The sequence below is a fragment of the Coffea eugenioides genome, chromosome 9 (genome assembly GCF_003713205.1).
Source record: "Coffea eugenioides isolate CCC68of chromosome 9, Ceug_1.0, whole genome shotgun sequence".
Lineage (NCBI taxonomy): Eukaryota > Viridiplantae > Streptophyta > Magnoliopsida > Gentianales > Rubiaceae > Coffea > Coffea eugenioides.
Window position 1 is genome coordinate 10,871,711 of NC_040043.1, and position 12,916 is coordinate 10,884,626.

Sequence of the window (12,916 nt, forward strand, 5' to 3'; positions counted from 1 at the left end):
ATGAGAGCATGATGCAACATGAGTCTTAACCCAATTTGGAGACCCAAACTGAAAATAGTAAAAATTTGGAGAGCCAAGTTAATGACGAGCCAACTCTAATAGGTGAACATGTAAATGATGGAGCACAACCTGAGGCAGGAGAAGCTGAACCCTCCAAAAATAGCAAAAGGAAAGCAACAAGAAGAAAAAGTTAGGCTTGTGAGCCTACTGGTGGAGTTGAAACTGAAGGTGATCACAATCCACTACTGGATGATAGCATGTATGTGGGACTTAACAGCTATCCAAACTAATCAGATGAACATGATTCAATGGCATACACAAACTTCAATGCAACAAGGGATATGAGATGTCCAGAGTTTTTTGTTGGGCAAAAGTTTAGAACAAAAAAAGAATTTAAACAAGGTATCAAAAACTACTTAATAATGACATGAAGACCTGTGTATTTATATGATAGTGACAAGACAAGAATGAGAGCAAAACGTAGAGATTCTTGCAAATGATTTGTGTATGCATCCAAGGTACCAGCTTTGGGGACAAATGATTTCGTTTTAAAGAGTTTGAATGAAAAGCACAATGATTGCAATCATGCCTAGAGAAATAAGAACATGAGCAGTTCATGGGTTGCTGAAAGTTATGAAGAGACAATTAGAGTGAACATGGGCATGCCAGTTCAGCAGCTTATACAGAATATTAATAAGTAGTACAAGTGTGAGATTACAATAAACAAGACTTACAAAGGTAGGACCTTAACCCGAAAGATGATAAAGGAGTCTACAAGTGAACAATATGCACATATTTGGGAGTATGCTGAAGAGTTAAAAAAAAACTCATCCGGATACCACCACTAATATTGTGTACTCCTAATAGTGTTCCAAAGTTCATGAGATTCTATTGTTGTTTTGAACCATTAAAAAAAAAAGCTTTAGAGAAGGCTGTAGATCCATAGTTGCACTTGATGGATGTCACACAAAGGAACAATACCCTGGTCAATTATTGACTATTATTGGGGTAGATTCCAATAATTGGTGGTAGCCATTAGTTTGGGGAGTGGCTGAAAAGGAGGCAAGAGAGCAATCGCATTGATTGCGAATCTAGAATTAGCAGCTGCTAATAGGAAAATCACTTTCACATTAGACCAACAAAAGGTCAAGTGAACTCAGTTTCTTATTACTTTATGCATTACCTGCCCATTACTAACATTCTAATCTTTATTTATTAATAGAGTCTTGACAGTGCACTATTAGAGTTTTTGCCATATGTTTTGCAACAACAAGTACTGTTGAGCAATACGAGTTACAAATGGAAGAATGAGACAATATGCTCAGCTTGCACATACTTGGATAAAGAAAACAACACCCCCTCAACACTGGTGTAAGACTTTCTTCTTCCACCATGTAAAATCTGATATGTTTGTCAACAATTTATCTGAAACATTTAATTCACACATTTTAAGTGCAAGAGATATGCCTATAATTGGAATAGTTGAGGGGATTAGGGAGTATTTAATGGGAAAGATATCAAATAGGGCTACTTAGATGAAGAAATGTATTGGGAACAGTAGGACCAGGAATACAAGAATTGCTAGTTGAAAGGGAAATCCACTCTAGGAAGTGGAGGCCAATAACTAATGGCCAAGGGGGTTATCAAGTTAAGGAACCACGGAGGGAACAATATATCGTTGACTTAGAAAAGAGGATATGCACATGCAATTTATGGCATATCAGTGGGTTGCCTTGCTATCATGCAATTTTTACTATTTTCAGAACTGGTAAGGATCCACAGAAATATACTCATGAGAATTATAGTAAGAATTTATTCTTACAAATTTACTAAAAATGTTCTTTTTCCTATCAGTGGAAAGGTTTTGTTGCCAACCACTGATAAGCCTATTTTGGACCTTCCTATACCATGTGTACAGTTTGGTAGATCCACGATACCTAAGAAAAGGATAGCACTGAGAAAGAAATTGGCACTCATAGTGGCAAGAACACTATTCATATGTTGAAAAAACATGCGGTCATGTATTGTATCAAGTGTGGTCAGCTCGGGCACAATAGGACCACATGCAAGGAGACAAGGGCAGCTGAAATGAGACTCTAGGGGTGTGCAAAATCGAAAAATTTCGATTTATCGGGAATTTTCGAAATCGGTAAATCGAAAATCGGAATCAAATTCGGGTTTTCCGAATTCATATATTTCGAAGTTGGTTCAAATTTGGTAATGGAGTTTTTCAAATCGAAATTTCCGATTTCGAATTCACAATTCGAAATCGGAATTCGAATTCCGATTTCGATTTCAAATTCGTTTTTAATATATAAATATATTTTTTATACATGTAATATAAAATTTATATTATATAATATTATATAAAATTTTGTATAATATAATATAATATAATATAATATTATAAATTTTATATTATATAATAATATATAAATTTTTCCGAATTCGGTGAAATCGGAATTTACCGAATTTCGAATTGAATTCGGTACGAAATCGAATTCGGTCGAATTATCAGATACCAAAATTTTGAAAAATTCCGAATTCAAAATTCCGAATTACTGATTTCGAATTCGATGCACACCCCTAGGAGACTCGAACCAATGTGCAGCTGCTACTATAGATGCTGAAAATTTTGTTAAACCTATTAAAGAATCTAGGAGATGCATTTCAGGAACTAGGAGATCAGCCAAAGGGACTAAGATATCAACTCAATCAATTACTGCATCAAAGAGGACAACATGCAGCAGATCTAGAGAGATGGTCAATGATGTAGAGGGTGCTGGCAATATCAATAGAGATCAAGCTACTACAGAATCAAAATTTTCTGTGTAGCCTCATTCTAATGCACACTTAAAGGGACAATCAAACTAACAATAAGAAGAATTGGGGGAGGGGGGAGGGGTGCTTCATAAGTTGAAAGTGTGAGATTAGATTTAGATTTGTTTGAAACTCTTGTGCCTGAAACAACTGCTGCTACGTAAAAATAGCCTATTAGAAAAGTTTATATGTCTCATGTTTCGGTCTTATGTATCTAAAAAGTTTATGGGTTGGAACAGAATAAACAAATTTGCTGTTGTCTTATGTTGTTTATGTGTATTTATTTAGGGATTGGTAGCTTCATGCGAACTGGTATTCTTTTAGTAGGGGTGTTAAATATGACACATAGTCTTTTACAAGTTGGTTGTGGCATAAGTTAAGAACCACATTATCCTGTTTTGTAGCCAATGGACATGTTTCTTAGTTCAATGTATCCTATTTTGTTTTGCCATTGAAACATTTGGAAATTTGACTTGCAAATTGAAATTGCTGAAAAATAGTGAACATTTACTAATACTCTGGACATTTTGCAAGATTTATACAACCAAAGTTACTTTAAAAACAATCACAGTACAACAGACAAAAGATGATACAACAATTTAGAATAAGATTAAAACTACTTATTGTCTCACTTTTCCAGCAATATCAAGCAACATTCTAGGATTCATCAATTTGTAATTTTTCAGAAAAATGTCCTTTCTAGGCCCCCACATCTACATTACAAAATTCACAAGTGTCCAAATCACCAGCACAACAATTATGCATTTTTTCATCAGGTTATATGTCCCTAGTTGTTGCCTCAATTTTTTGACTTCAACCTCCATTTTTTCTATCTTTTTTGCATCTTTAGAGCTTCTTCTCTCAATATTTCATTCTAATTTTTTAAACTTTTCGGTTTTCCTAAAATGCCAGGTATTACTTGTTTGGTACGTTTACATACTTTATCATCGTATCAATCCCAGTATCCATATTATCCAATCTGCAACAAAAAGAGGGTTTTTAACTTCATCTTCTAGTAGATCTAACCAATTTCATAGTTTTTCATACACTTAACTCATCATGAGCACACTCAACATACTTCCATGCTAGGTTCCTATCAGTCCATGATGTCCTCAAGATGGTTATTGTGCCACACTTGTAGATCAGAGGAGGCCTCTTGTGTCTTGCCATGGCAAATCTTCAAAGCTTTGGGGAAGAATTTCGCATGATATGAATACCTGTGGCTTTACCCTTCATCCTTTTCATATTGTGCCAGAGGTGACGAGACCAATTTACCCCTTAAAAAATAAGACATCTAGCTTGGTTGTTGAGCCTTCCATCTACCTTAATACCAAAATTAGACGGAATGGTAGAAAAGAGTAAAATTTAATAATTCAATGACATTTTTGGGCAAAAAAAAAGTTTAGTGACATTAAACCTGTAAACGGTAATAGTTTGGTGACATTTTTTTTCCATTTGCTCAGAGTTAAAAACTTAGACCTTGTATGAATTAGGTATTTTTGAGAGTGTTTTTAAAAAAATTGTACTATAGCAATGTATTTGAAAAATTTTTACTATAGATAGTTAGGTATTTTTGAATTTTTATACGTGTTTTTAGGGATGTATTTTAAGGCATTTTTAGAATTGAAAATTTTTTGGAGTTTTTTTCTTTAAAATTGAAAATAACACCACCAACCACCTAGTGCCACTGTCACCACCACCATCTCTTTTCTTCCTCCCTCCTTCTTTCTGCTCCCCCTCCTTCCTCGTATCTCCTCTCTATTCCTTTGATTCCCTCTTCCTTTTCCTCTCATCTTCCCCTCCCTACCCTTTACAGCTTGTGACCAAACTAGGGGCAAGAGGTTTCGGGAAAGGGAAACGAAGGGGAGAAGAGGGGAATGGGGAGCAGAAAGATGGAGAGGGAGGAAAAGGGAGGAGGAAAAGGACGGAGAGAGGAGAGGATGCGGTGGTGATAGAGGGGGAGATGGGAGAGGTGGTGGCGATGATGAGTGATGGTGTACAGTGATAGTGAATGAAAAAGAAAAATGGGGTAGAAGGTTTTAAAATTATTATAAATTGTATTTGAAATTGTGTGTTTGTGAAATTATTTTTGAAATTGTTATTATAGACTCAATGAACAAATATGATTTTTGAAATAACAAAGACATATTTATATGAGCTGTACTATTTATGGATTAACTTTTAAGTAAGTTTTTTTTAATATACTAGTGTATATTTGTAAATTTTTATATATTAATATATTTATATCATATGACAGAATATGAATTTAAATTTAAATTTCAAATGTCACTTAATTTACACAACTGATGAGTGATAACCAATCTTGCCTTGCTCTTTTAGAAACATTCCCGAGGTTTCTGACAGTCTCACTCTCTTCCTTTGAGGTTTACAAAATATCAGGAACCTCCCTTGATAAAATATTGGATCCCACTTCTTACATCATCATGGGCAAAATGACTTGCATACTCATACAACTTATTAAATATTGAACAATTATTTGGACAAATTTACTTAAATTAGTTATAAATATGGTTAACTGAATTAATGATAATTTAGAAGTGCAAATAATATCTAAAATGTCATAAGAGAAAGGGCACCAAATTCAGCTCTAGTTGATGTATGGCATAGAAAGCTGCAAGAACAAGAAGTCACTTCAATTAGAGTAAGAGAAGTAGAGGTTTTTAAATCATATGTGAAGATTCTCACCTTTATTGTAGAAGATTCAAAAGTTCTTAACATTTTTAGGTTAGTCTATAAGAATTTGTATTGAAAAATTTTTATTCTTTGATAACTTATGTTGATATAGTTGTTGTTTGTGTATAGCAGATTATATTTAGCTGATTTTCTGTCTCAGAATCCTCCTATAAAATTTCATTTTTGTTAAATTGCCTAGGTAATGTTTATATGAAATTATCTCACTAATGCCAGGCTTGAGGGCATTTATGATATTAGGTTATTTTCTCTCTCCAACTCCCAATTCTTTATTGTTTTGTCCTTTTGAATTGGATTGAATTTGATACTAGCTACTTACTTCTAGGGGAGATCTATAAGCTCCGTTTGGATTAGCTGTTTGTTGGGGTGTTTTTCAAAAAAATTTACTGTTCATTTTTTTGGAAAACAGTAAATGTTGTTTGGATTGCTGTCGTTCACAAACAGATTATTTTTTTAAAACAAACGTGTTTGGATTCACTGTTTTTGAAAAAAAGCAGTTAAATTTTTAAACAATAAATATCCTTCCTAAAATACTTAATGCCGTTTGTAGTGGTACAATTAAAAGCAATAGCCAAGATACATAGGTTTCATAAGACTACATGCCAGAAATAATATGTCCGTAGAAACATTAATTATTACAAAGGTATTGACAATCCGCCTTATAGTTAGAAAGTCCCACGAGAGAGAGATCACCATGTTCTACTGATATTGGTGATAGTACATGTGATTGGCTATTGCTCTCCTATCTTCATTCCAGCCAGCAATTCCTTGTACCGACATATCCAGTGGTTGTGGTCCAGCCATTTGGTTGCCCTGGTCTAAATTATCTGTCAATGCTGCATCAGGTTCCTCTTCAACAAAATATGTGTCATTGGGAACATGATCGCGCATGAAGTTGTGCAAGGCACAACAAGCAAGGACAATATTATTTTGCGTTGCCATCAAATAGTCTACATGGGCCGCTTAAGTATCAGAAATTACTTTTTCAAGACACCAAACGTGCGTTCTATAATTTCCCTTAACGATGCATGGCATCTGTTGAAAAGTGCTTTTGATGCTTGCTTTTATGGGGTTCCCTGTGCACTCCTAAAGGGAATAATAAATCCTGACATATTTGTGTACGCCGCGTCCACAGCATAATACTTGCCTGCATATCATGTACAGATATTAAGTTCATTATGGCAACTCAAATTTAAACAATAAGAAAACTCAATTAGACAAGGCATTTTTTGATTTAATTTTCATGCACCTGTTGGTGGTATTGGAAAGGCACAATTACAATCAAGTAAAATATCTCGTAAGATCTTAGAATCATGGGTGCTACCCTCCCACCCTTCCCTGATATAAGTGAATCTCATATTATGGTCACACACGGTTAGAATGTTTTGTTATAAGCCGTCATGCCTGTTCCGGTAAAGATCCTTGTCTTCGGCTCTACTTTCTAAAATATGTAATGTCGTTTGTAGTAGTACAATTAAAAGCAATAGGCAAGATACATAGGTTTCATAAGATTACATGCCAGATATAATATATTTGTGGAAACATTAATTATTACAAAGGCATTGACAATCCGCCTTATAGTTAGAAAACCCCACGAGAGAGAGATTACCATGTTCTACTGATATTGGTGATAGTACATGTGATCGACTGTTGCTCTGCTATCTTCATTCCAACTAGCAATTTCTTGTGCCGACATATCCAGTGGTTGTGGTCCGGCCATTTGGTTGTCCTAGTCTAAATTATCTGCCAATGCTGCATCAATTTCTTCTTCAACAAAATATGCGTCATTGGGAACATGATCGCGCATGAAGTTGTGCAAGGCACAACAAGCAAGGACAATATTATTTTGCGTTGCCATCAAATAGTCTACATGGGCCGCTTAAGTATCGAAAATCACTTTTTCAAGACACCAAACATGCGTTCTATAATTCCCCTTAACGATGCATGGTGTCTGTTGAAAAGTGCTTTTGTTGCCCGCTCTTGTGGGGTTCCCCGTGCACCCCTAAAGAGAGTAATAAATCCTGACATATTTGTGTATGCCGTTCTATATTTGTGTATGTCGTGCACCCCTCAATAGTTCTATATGTGTATGCCGCGTCCACCGCATAATATTTGCCTGCATATCATGTACAGATAGTTAAGTTCATTATGGCAACTCAAATTTAAACAATAAGAAAACTCAATTAGGCAAGGCATTTTTTGATTTAATTTTTATGCACCTGCTGGTGGTATTGGAAAGGCACAATTAGGATCAAGTAAAATATCTTGTAAGATCTTAGAATCATGGGCGCTACCCTCCCACCCTACCCTGACATAAGTGAATCTCATATTATGGTCACACACGGCTAGAATATTTTGTGATAAATCGCCATGCCTATTCCGATAATGATCCCTATCTTCGACTCTACACCAAGCTGAAACGTGTGTTCCATCAATAGTTCCAACGCAATCCTAATCACATGGGCTAGTGTTACATATTTAACAGGTTTTTATAATGACTAACTAAACATTAAATCCCTAACCTTAAATCATGGTCAGAATAGCGCATTGTTCTGTATTCTTAGATGAATTGTGTGATAATCTATTGGTCTGATCAAGTCGCGTCCTAATCGAACGAGAGATCGAAGACTGCGTCGTAAATGGCGGTCCACTGTCTCAGAATAATGTTGGAATCTCTCGGCTAGCACCTTATGTCTCTCATTATGACTCAAGCACAGAAGGCAAATTGCGACAGACTTATGAATTCCCACCCGTTGTGTAGGGTACGGCTCCCAATAGCCCCGCTCAAGCAATAAGTCACATAATTGCAGGAAAATGGGAGCTTCCATGCGAAGGTTGTCGAATATTCTGTCTCGATAGCCGTTTATTAGCTCTAGAACCTATTGAGCACCCGACTGTGCACCATTTCGGATTCGTCGCCGCTGCAAAGGGTTTAGGTACGAGTCGAATAAGGCCAATCCAAGAAAAACAAACATAGTGAAGGTCAAAAGGAGCTCCTCCTCGTCCGATTCATCAGAAGTTTCCTCACCATGCGCATAATGATCATTTTCCATCAAGTGTTATTGGTGCAGCTTCGTCAAAGGTGAATCTGCAAGGTTTATGGCAGCAGTAATGATCAAAATCGAGACCAATAGGCTCCTAATTAATCATAAATGACTTAAAAATTGCTATACACTTGCAATAGTTAATAATCGAAATTATATGTTCTTACAAAGGCAAGTCATTAATTGCCTTTTCAAGACACAATTATGAACAAGCCTGTCTTAACAAAATAGTATCATATAAGTGAAATGGAGTTAGAATGATGCTTTAATGTATTGGCCGACAATATTTTAAAATACTAGAGCAACTGCTGATTTGACCACAAACATTATGAATAAAACCTGACAACTCATTGTTAACTTGTCTGAATTATAAGAATTAACGAATATTCAACAAAGTCATGGCCATAAAGCATCCTGAATTTGAATAAACAAATGACAAGCATAGTAAAAAAAACACTCAAAGTTCCGGTAGCAAATGCTACAACTAACGGTCTCAAGCATAAACAAACAAAGGCAACAACTCAAGCTTTAAAAAAGTGCTCCAAATGCACAAACGACTATAACGGGGTTGGGGGAAAGGGCTCCTGAGTGCCATGGTCAGGCGGGAGATAGCCTTTTAACTTCATAAAAGTGATGCGGTCGGTGTCTGATCCAACTAAATTCCAAATAGCCAACTCTTGAGGGTTCTTTAATATTTCAGCAGCGGCCAATTTGGTTATGTAGGCCACGTTCTCTAATCCTCGAAATTGTTCCATGGCAACATTGTAGTCCGATTTCTTCGATCCATCTCGGCCAGAACGATGCTTGGTCGGAGAGCTGACTGACACGCTCATGCTACTGCTCTTCTTTCGACTAACCAACGACTCAATGGTGTCAAGAGCCCTGAGGTATCTATCAGTCACTGAACCAGAGGCAGTGGACATAGGACTACCGCTTGAGCAATCACCCGACTTCCGCTTTCCTTTACCCTTCTTCCCTTTCTCTTCTTTCGCCCCTATTACCTCAACATCAGCATCCTCGTCCGCATAGTCCGACCTTCCCTTTCCCCGTGCACATCGTGTAGCAGTCTCCATGTCTTGGTCCTCAGCTGAAGTACGGCGGTCGTTCTCGAAGTTAGAGCTGAAGTCTCCTGTTGCGCATTGATTGACAAATACCTCCTTAAGTAAATGATAGACTGAGCAGTCATTTTGAAATTTTACAAATTTTGGGTTCACTTGGTACAAAAATGACAGCCAAAAGGGAGTTAACGAAACCAGCACATATAAGGAGTAAAAACACAGCCATGGCAGATATAAAAACTCAATTATTGAATAGTTATACCTGCTCCATCTCGGCCCACTTGTTATCGTTCATAAGGAAGGTAAACTTCTGGTTATCCCAATCCAATCCCATTCCCCGCCTCTTGAAGGCAATGTACAGTTTGGTTAGCTCTCGCAATGCATAGTATTTGGCTCTTATACTATCAAAAGTGAAGAAGGTGCCGTATTGGCAGTTCAACTGTCGTTGTATTTCGAGAACCACAAAGTTGGAAATGTTATTGTCCTTAATTTCACTAGCTCTATGCATGTTCAAAAGGTGGTGGGCAAAAGCAATTTCGTGCTGCTTAGAGAAATGCAAACGTTCTGAACCTCCGCGCCTTTGTTTTCTCATCTTTAATTGACCCATAAATAAATCCAAAAACAAACAAAGAAATAAAGTAACATGCATGATTATTCAAGATACAAAGAGGACATAATAATAATCAAACTGAAGGAGGAGTAAGAATTACCTTGTAGTAGTTAAAAATGTACTGCCTTAAATCGTTTTCCCCCCAAGTTGAGTTGGATGAACGAGTATTCTGGATGCAATTCTGTTTCAATGCTGGCTTGACATAGGAAAAAAAAATTAAAGTCTATTCGCAAGGCAGTGAACAAAGGGGAAACAAACAAATATACCTTTGGCAACACGGCGGGTAATAGGGGGCATGTAGCCTTAGACAGCGGCAACCATACAAGTCAGACTACCCTGTTTTTTAGCACCGAGCAGCAGTATGAATTTAGACAGCAGACATCAAGTGTTTTCGAGGTTCCGGAAAAAAATTACAAGCCTTAAATAGCATCAGGTAGTTCATTGCGGAAAAAACACAATAGTAGCAAGAATAATATGGCAACATGAGTTTAATTTTATATTAAACAAGGCACGACACAGAGAGGACAATGCACAATATGGAAAAGCACCATGAAAAAACTGCTCTACACTAATTTCAATTGAGGTCAGCAATATAACAGGTAAAAACTTATTCCACCACAGACTGTTTTTTCTCATATAAGATTTCACATGGGTGGCTTCACAGTAAGCACACTTGAAAGTGGACGGTGTCCAAGAAGTTAGTGTGCTAAGGAGGGGAGGATATGCATTAACAACTTCCTCTGACCTTCCCAACTACATAAAAACTTCCACTTTAATATTTGCAAAAGCTTCACTCTAAGTTATGGCAGCAACATAGGCTACACTTGCTACTTTTCTCAGATAGAATTTAAGCTTTCCTGAAGCTGCCAGCATGGTTTAGATGTGCACATATAATTTCACCAACAGCATCCCCGAAGTAAAAAATGGTAGACAAGCATTTAACTATTTCAAGTTTGACTACAAAATCATTCTCCAAAAACAAAAAATTAACATACTAAAGTAAGAATTACTCATCCAAAACCCATTTTACACATCTTTTCAACAGGTTTTCAAAACTGTCCAAACGCTCATAACTAAAATAAAACAATGAAGCAAGCAGCTCTTATATTTCTGGTGGCATTTGAAATCACTGGAATAACCAAAATCTCAAATTCACAATAGCATCCTACAAACAACTTCACTATCTTTTCAAGAGCCGAGGTCGTGAATATATGGCTTCAATGCACGGCAACAGATTAATGCTTTCTATTAAACTCTATCCAATAATTAACATATCAAACTGTCCCACACTTCCATGAAATCTTTTCCTATATCTTCTTACCAAACAATTATTAAGTATAGTAATTATTTCAGCACTCAAAATATTTGTTTCCTTTTTACTTACATACCAAAAATAATGTGTCCCTCTTATTTCCATAGTATAAACAAACACTTAAATGGTTACAATTAGTTTTTTCCCTTTTATCCAACCAAATAAATTCAGGAAAATATGTTCGCATTCAAACAATCATCAGAAAAAAATAGTTCTGACATGCAGCCATAAAAACAATACAAAATATAAAGCCACCAATTTTCTACCAAAGCATTCCAAAATTCTCCGGAAATAGCAAAAATCTCCTCAAATGAAGTCCAACCTAGATGAAATCGAACCTCATCTAGAAACCAGATCCCAAGTGTATCACATATATTTACCACTTGCCACATCAATTTGACATTTTTAACCAAAAAGACCGCAAAACACAAAAAATCCACTCATTATTTTAGACAATAATCAGCTAAGTAGCATTTGAAAGCAAGAGAAAAAAACATACCGAATTTCGATGCAGAGCGAAGAGGGAGTCGGAGTTCCTTGATGCCTGACGAACTCTCGCAACGAGTCTTTGCGCTGAATGTCTGAAAATGTGTGAGGAGCGGCGGAAAAGCAAACTCAGTTGGCGAGCTTTCTTTAGAGCAGCATTTCCAGAAGCAGAGAAAAGTTCGAGTTTGGATTACAGCGACGTTCACACTCAATTGTAAATGGGAAAGTGTTTTAGGGTTGAGTAGTCAAAGAATAGCCGAATAGAACATAATTGGGGCTTTTCACAAAAATGACATAGGTTTGTGTTAGTTTCACTGTACACTTAATTATTATTGGGTCACAACATTTGTGTCATTGAAGGGTTAATTTCACTTTGTCCCCCCAAACTTTGGACGATTTTCCACTTAAGTCCCTAAACTTCAAAATGGGACACTTAAGTCCCTAAACTTATAAATACCTCCCACTTAAGTCCCTGAACTTATAAAATGGGACACTTAAATCCCTAAACCCTTATAAAATGGGACACTTTGACCACCAACGGCATTCAGGATTTGTTAACAATTTTCCTTAAGTGGGGGGTATTTATAAGTTTAGGGACTTAAGTGTCCCATTTTGAAGTTTAGGGACTTAAGTGGATAATCGTCCAAAGTTTGGGGGGACAAAGTGGAATTAACCCGTCATTGAAAGACAAAAACAGTTTTTGGAAATTATTGCAAATTCAAACGGAGCCTATGATATTTTGAAGACTTCTGAGGAGGGAAGTGAGACAACGAGCTAATATCTCAGATTATCCCATTCTAGTACGCTAGTACTAGTGTACTGCTATTTTGTTGTGCCAGGTTAGCATGCACCCTGCCCATCTTGGAGCCTTGGA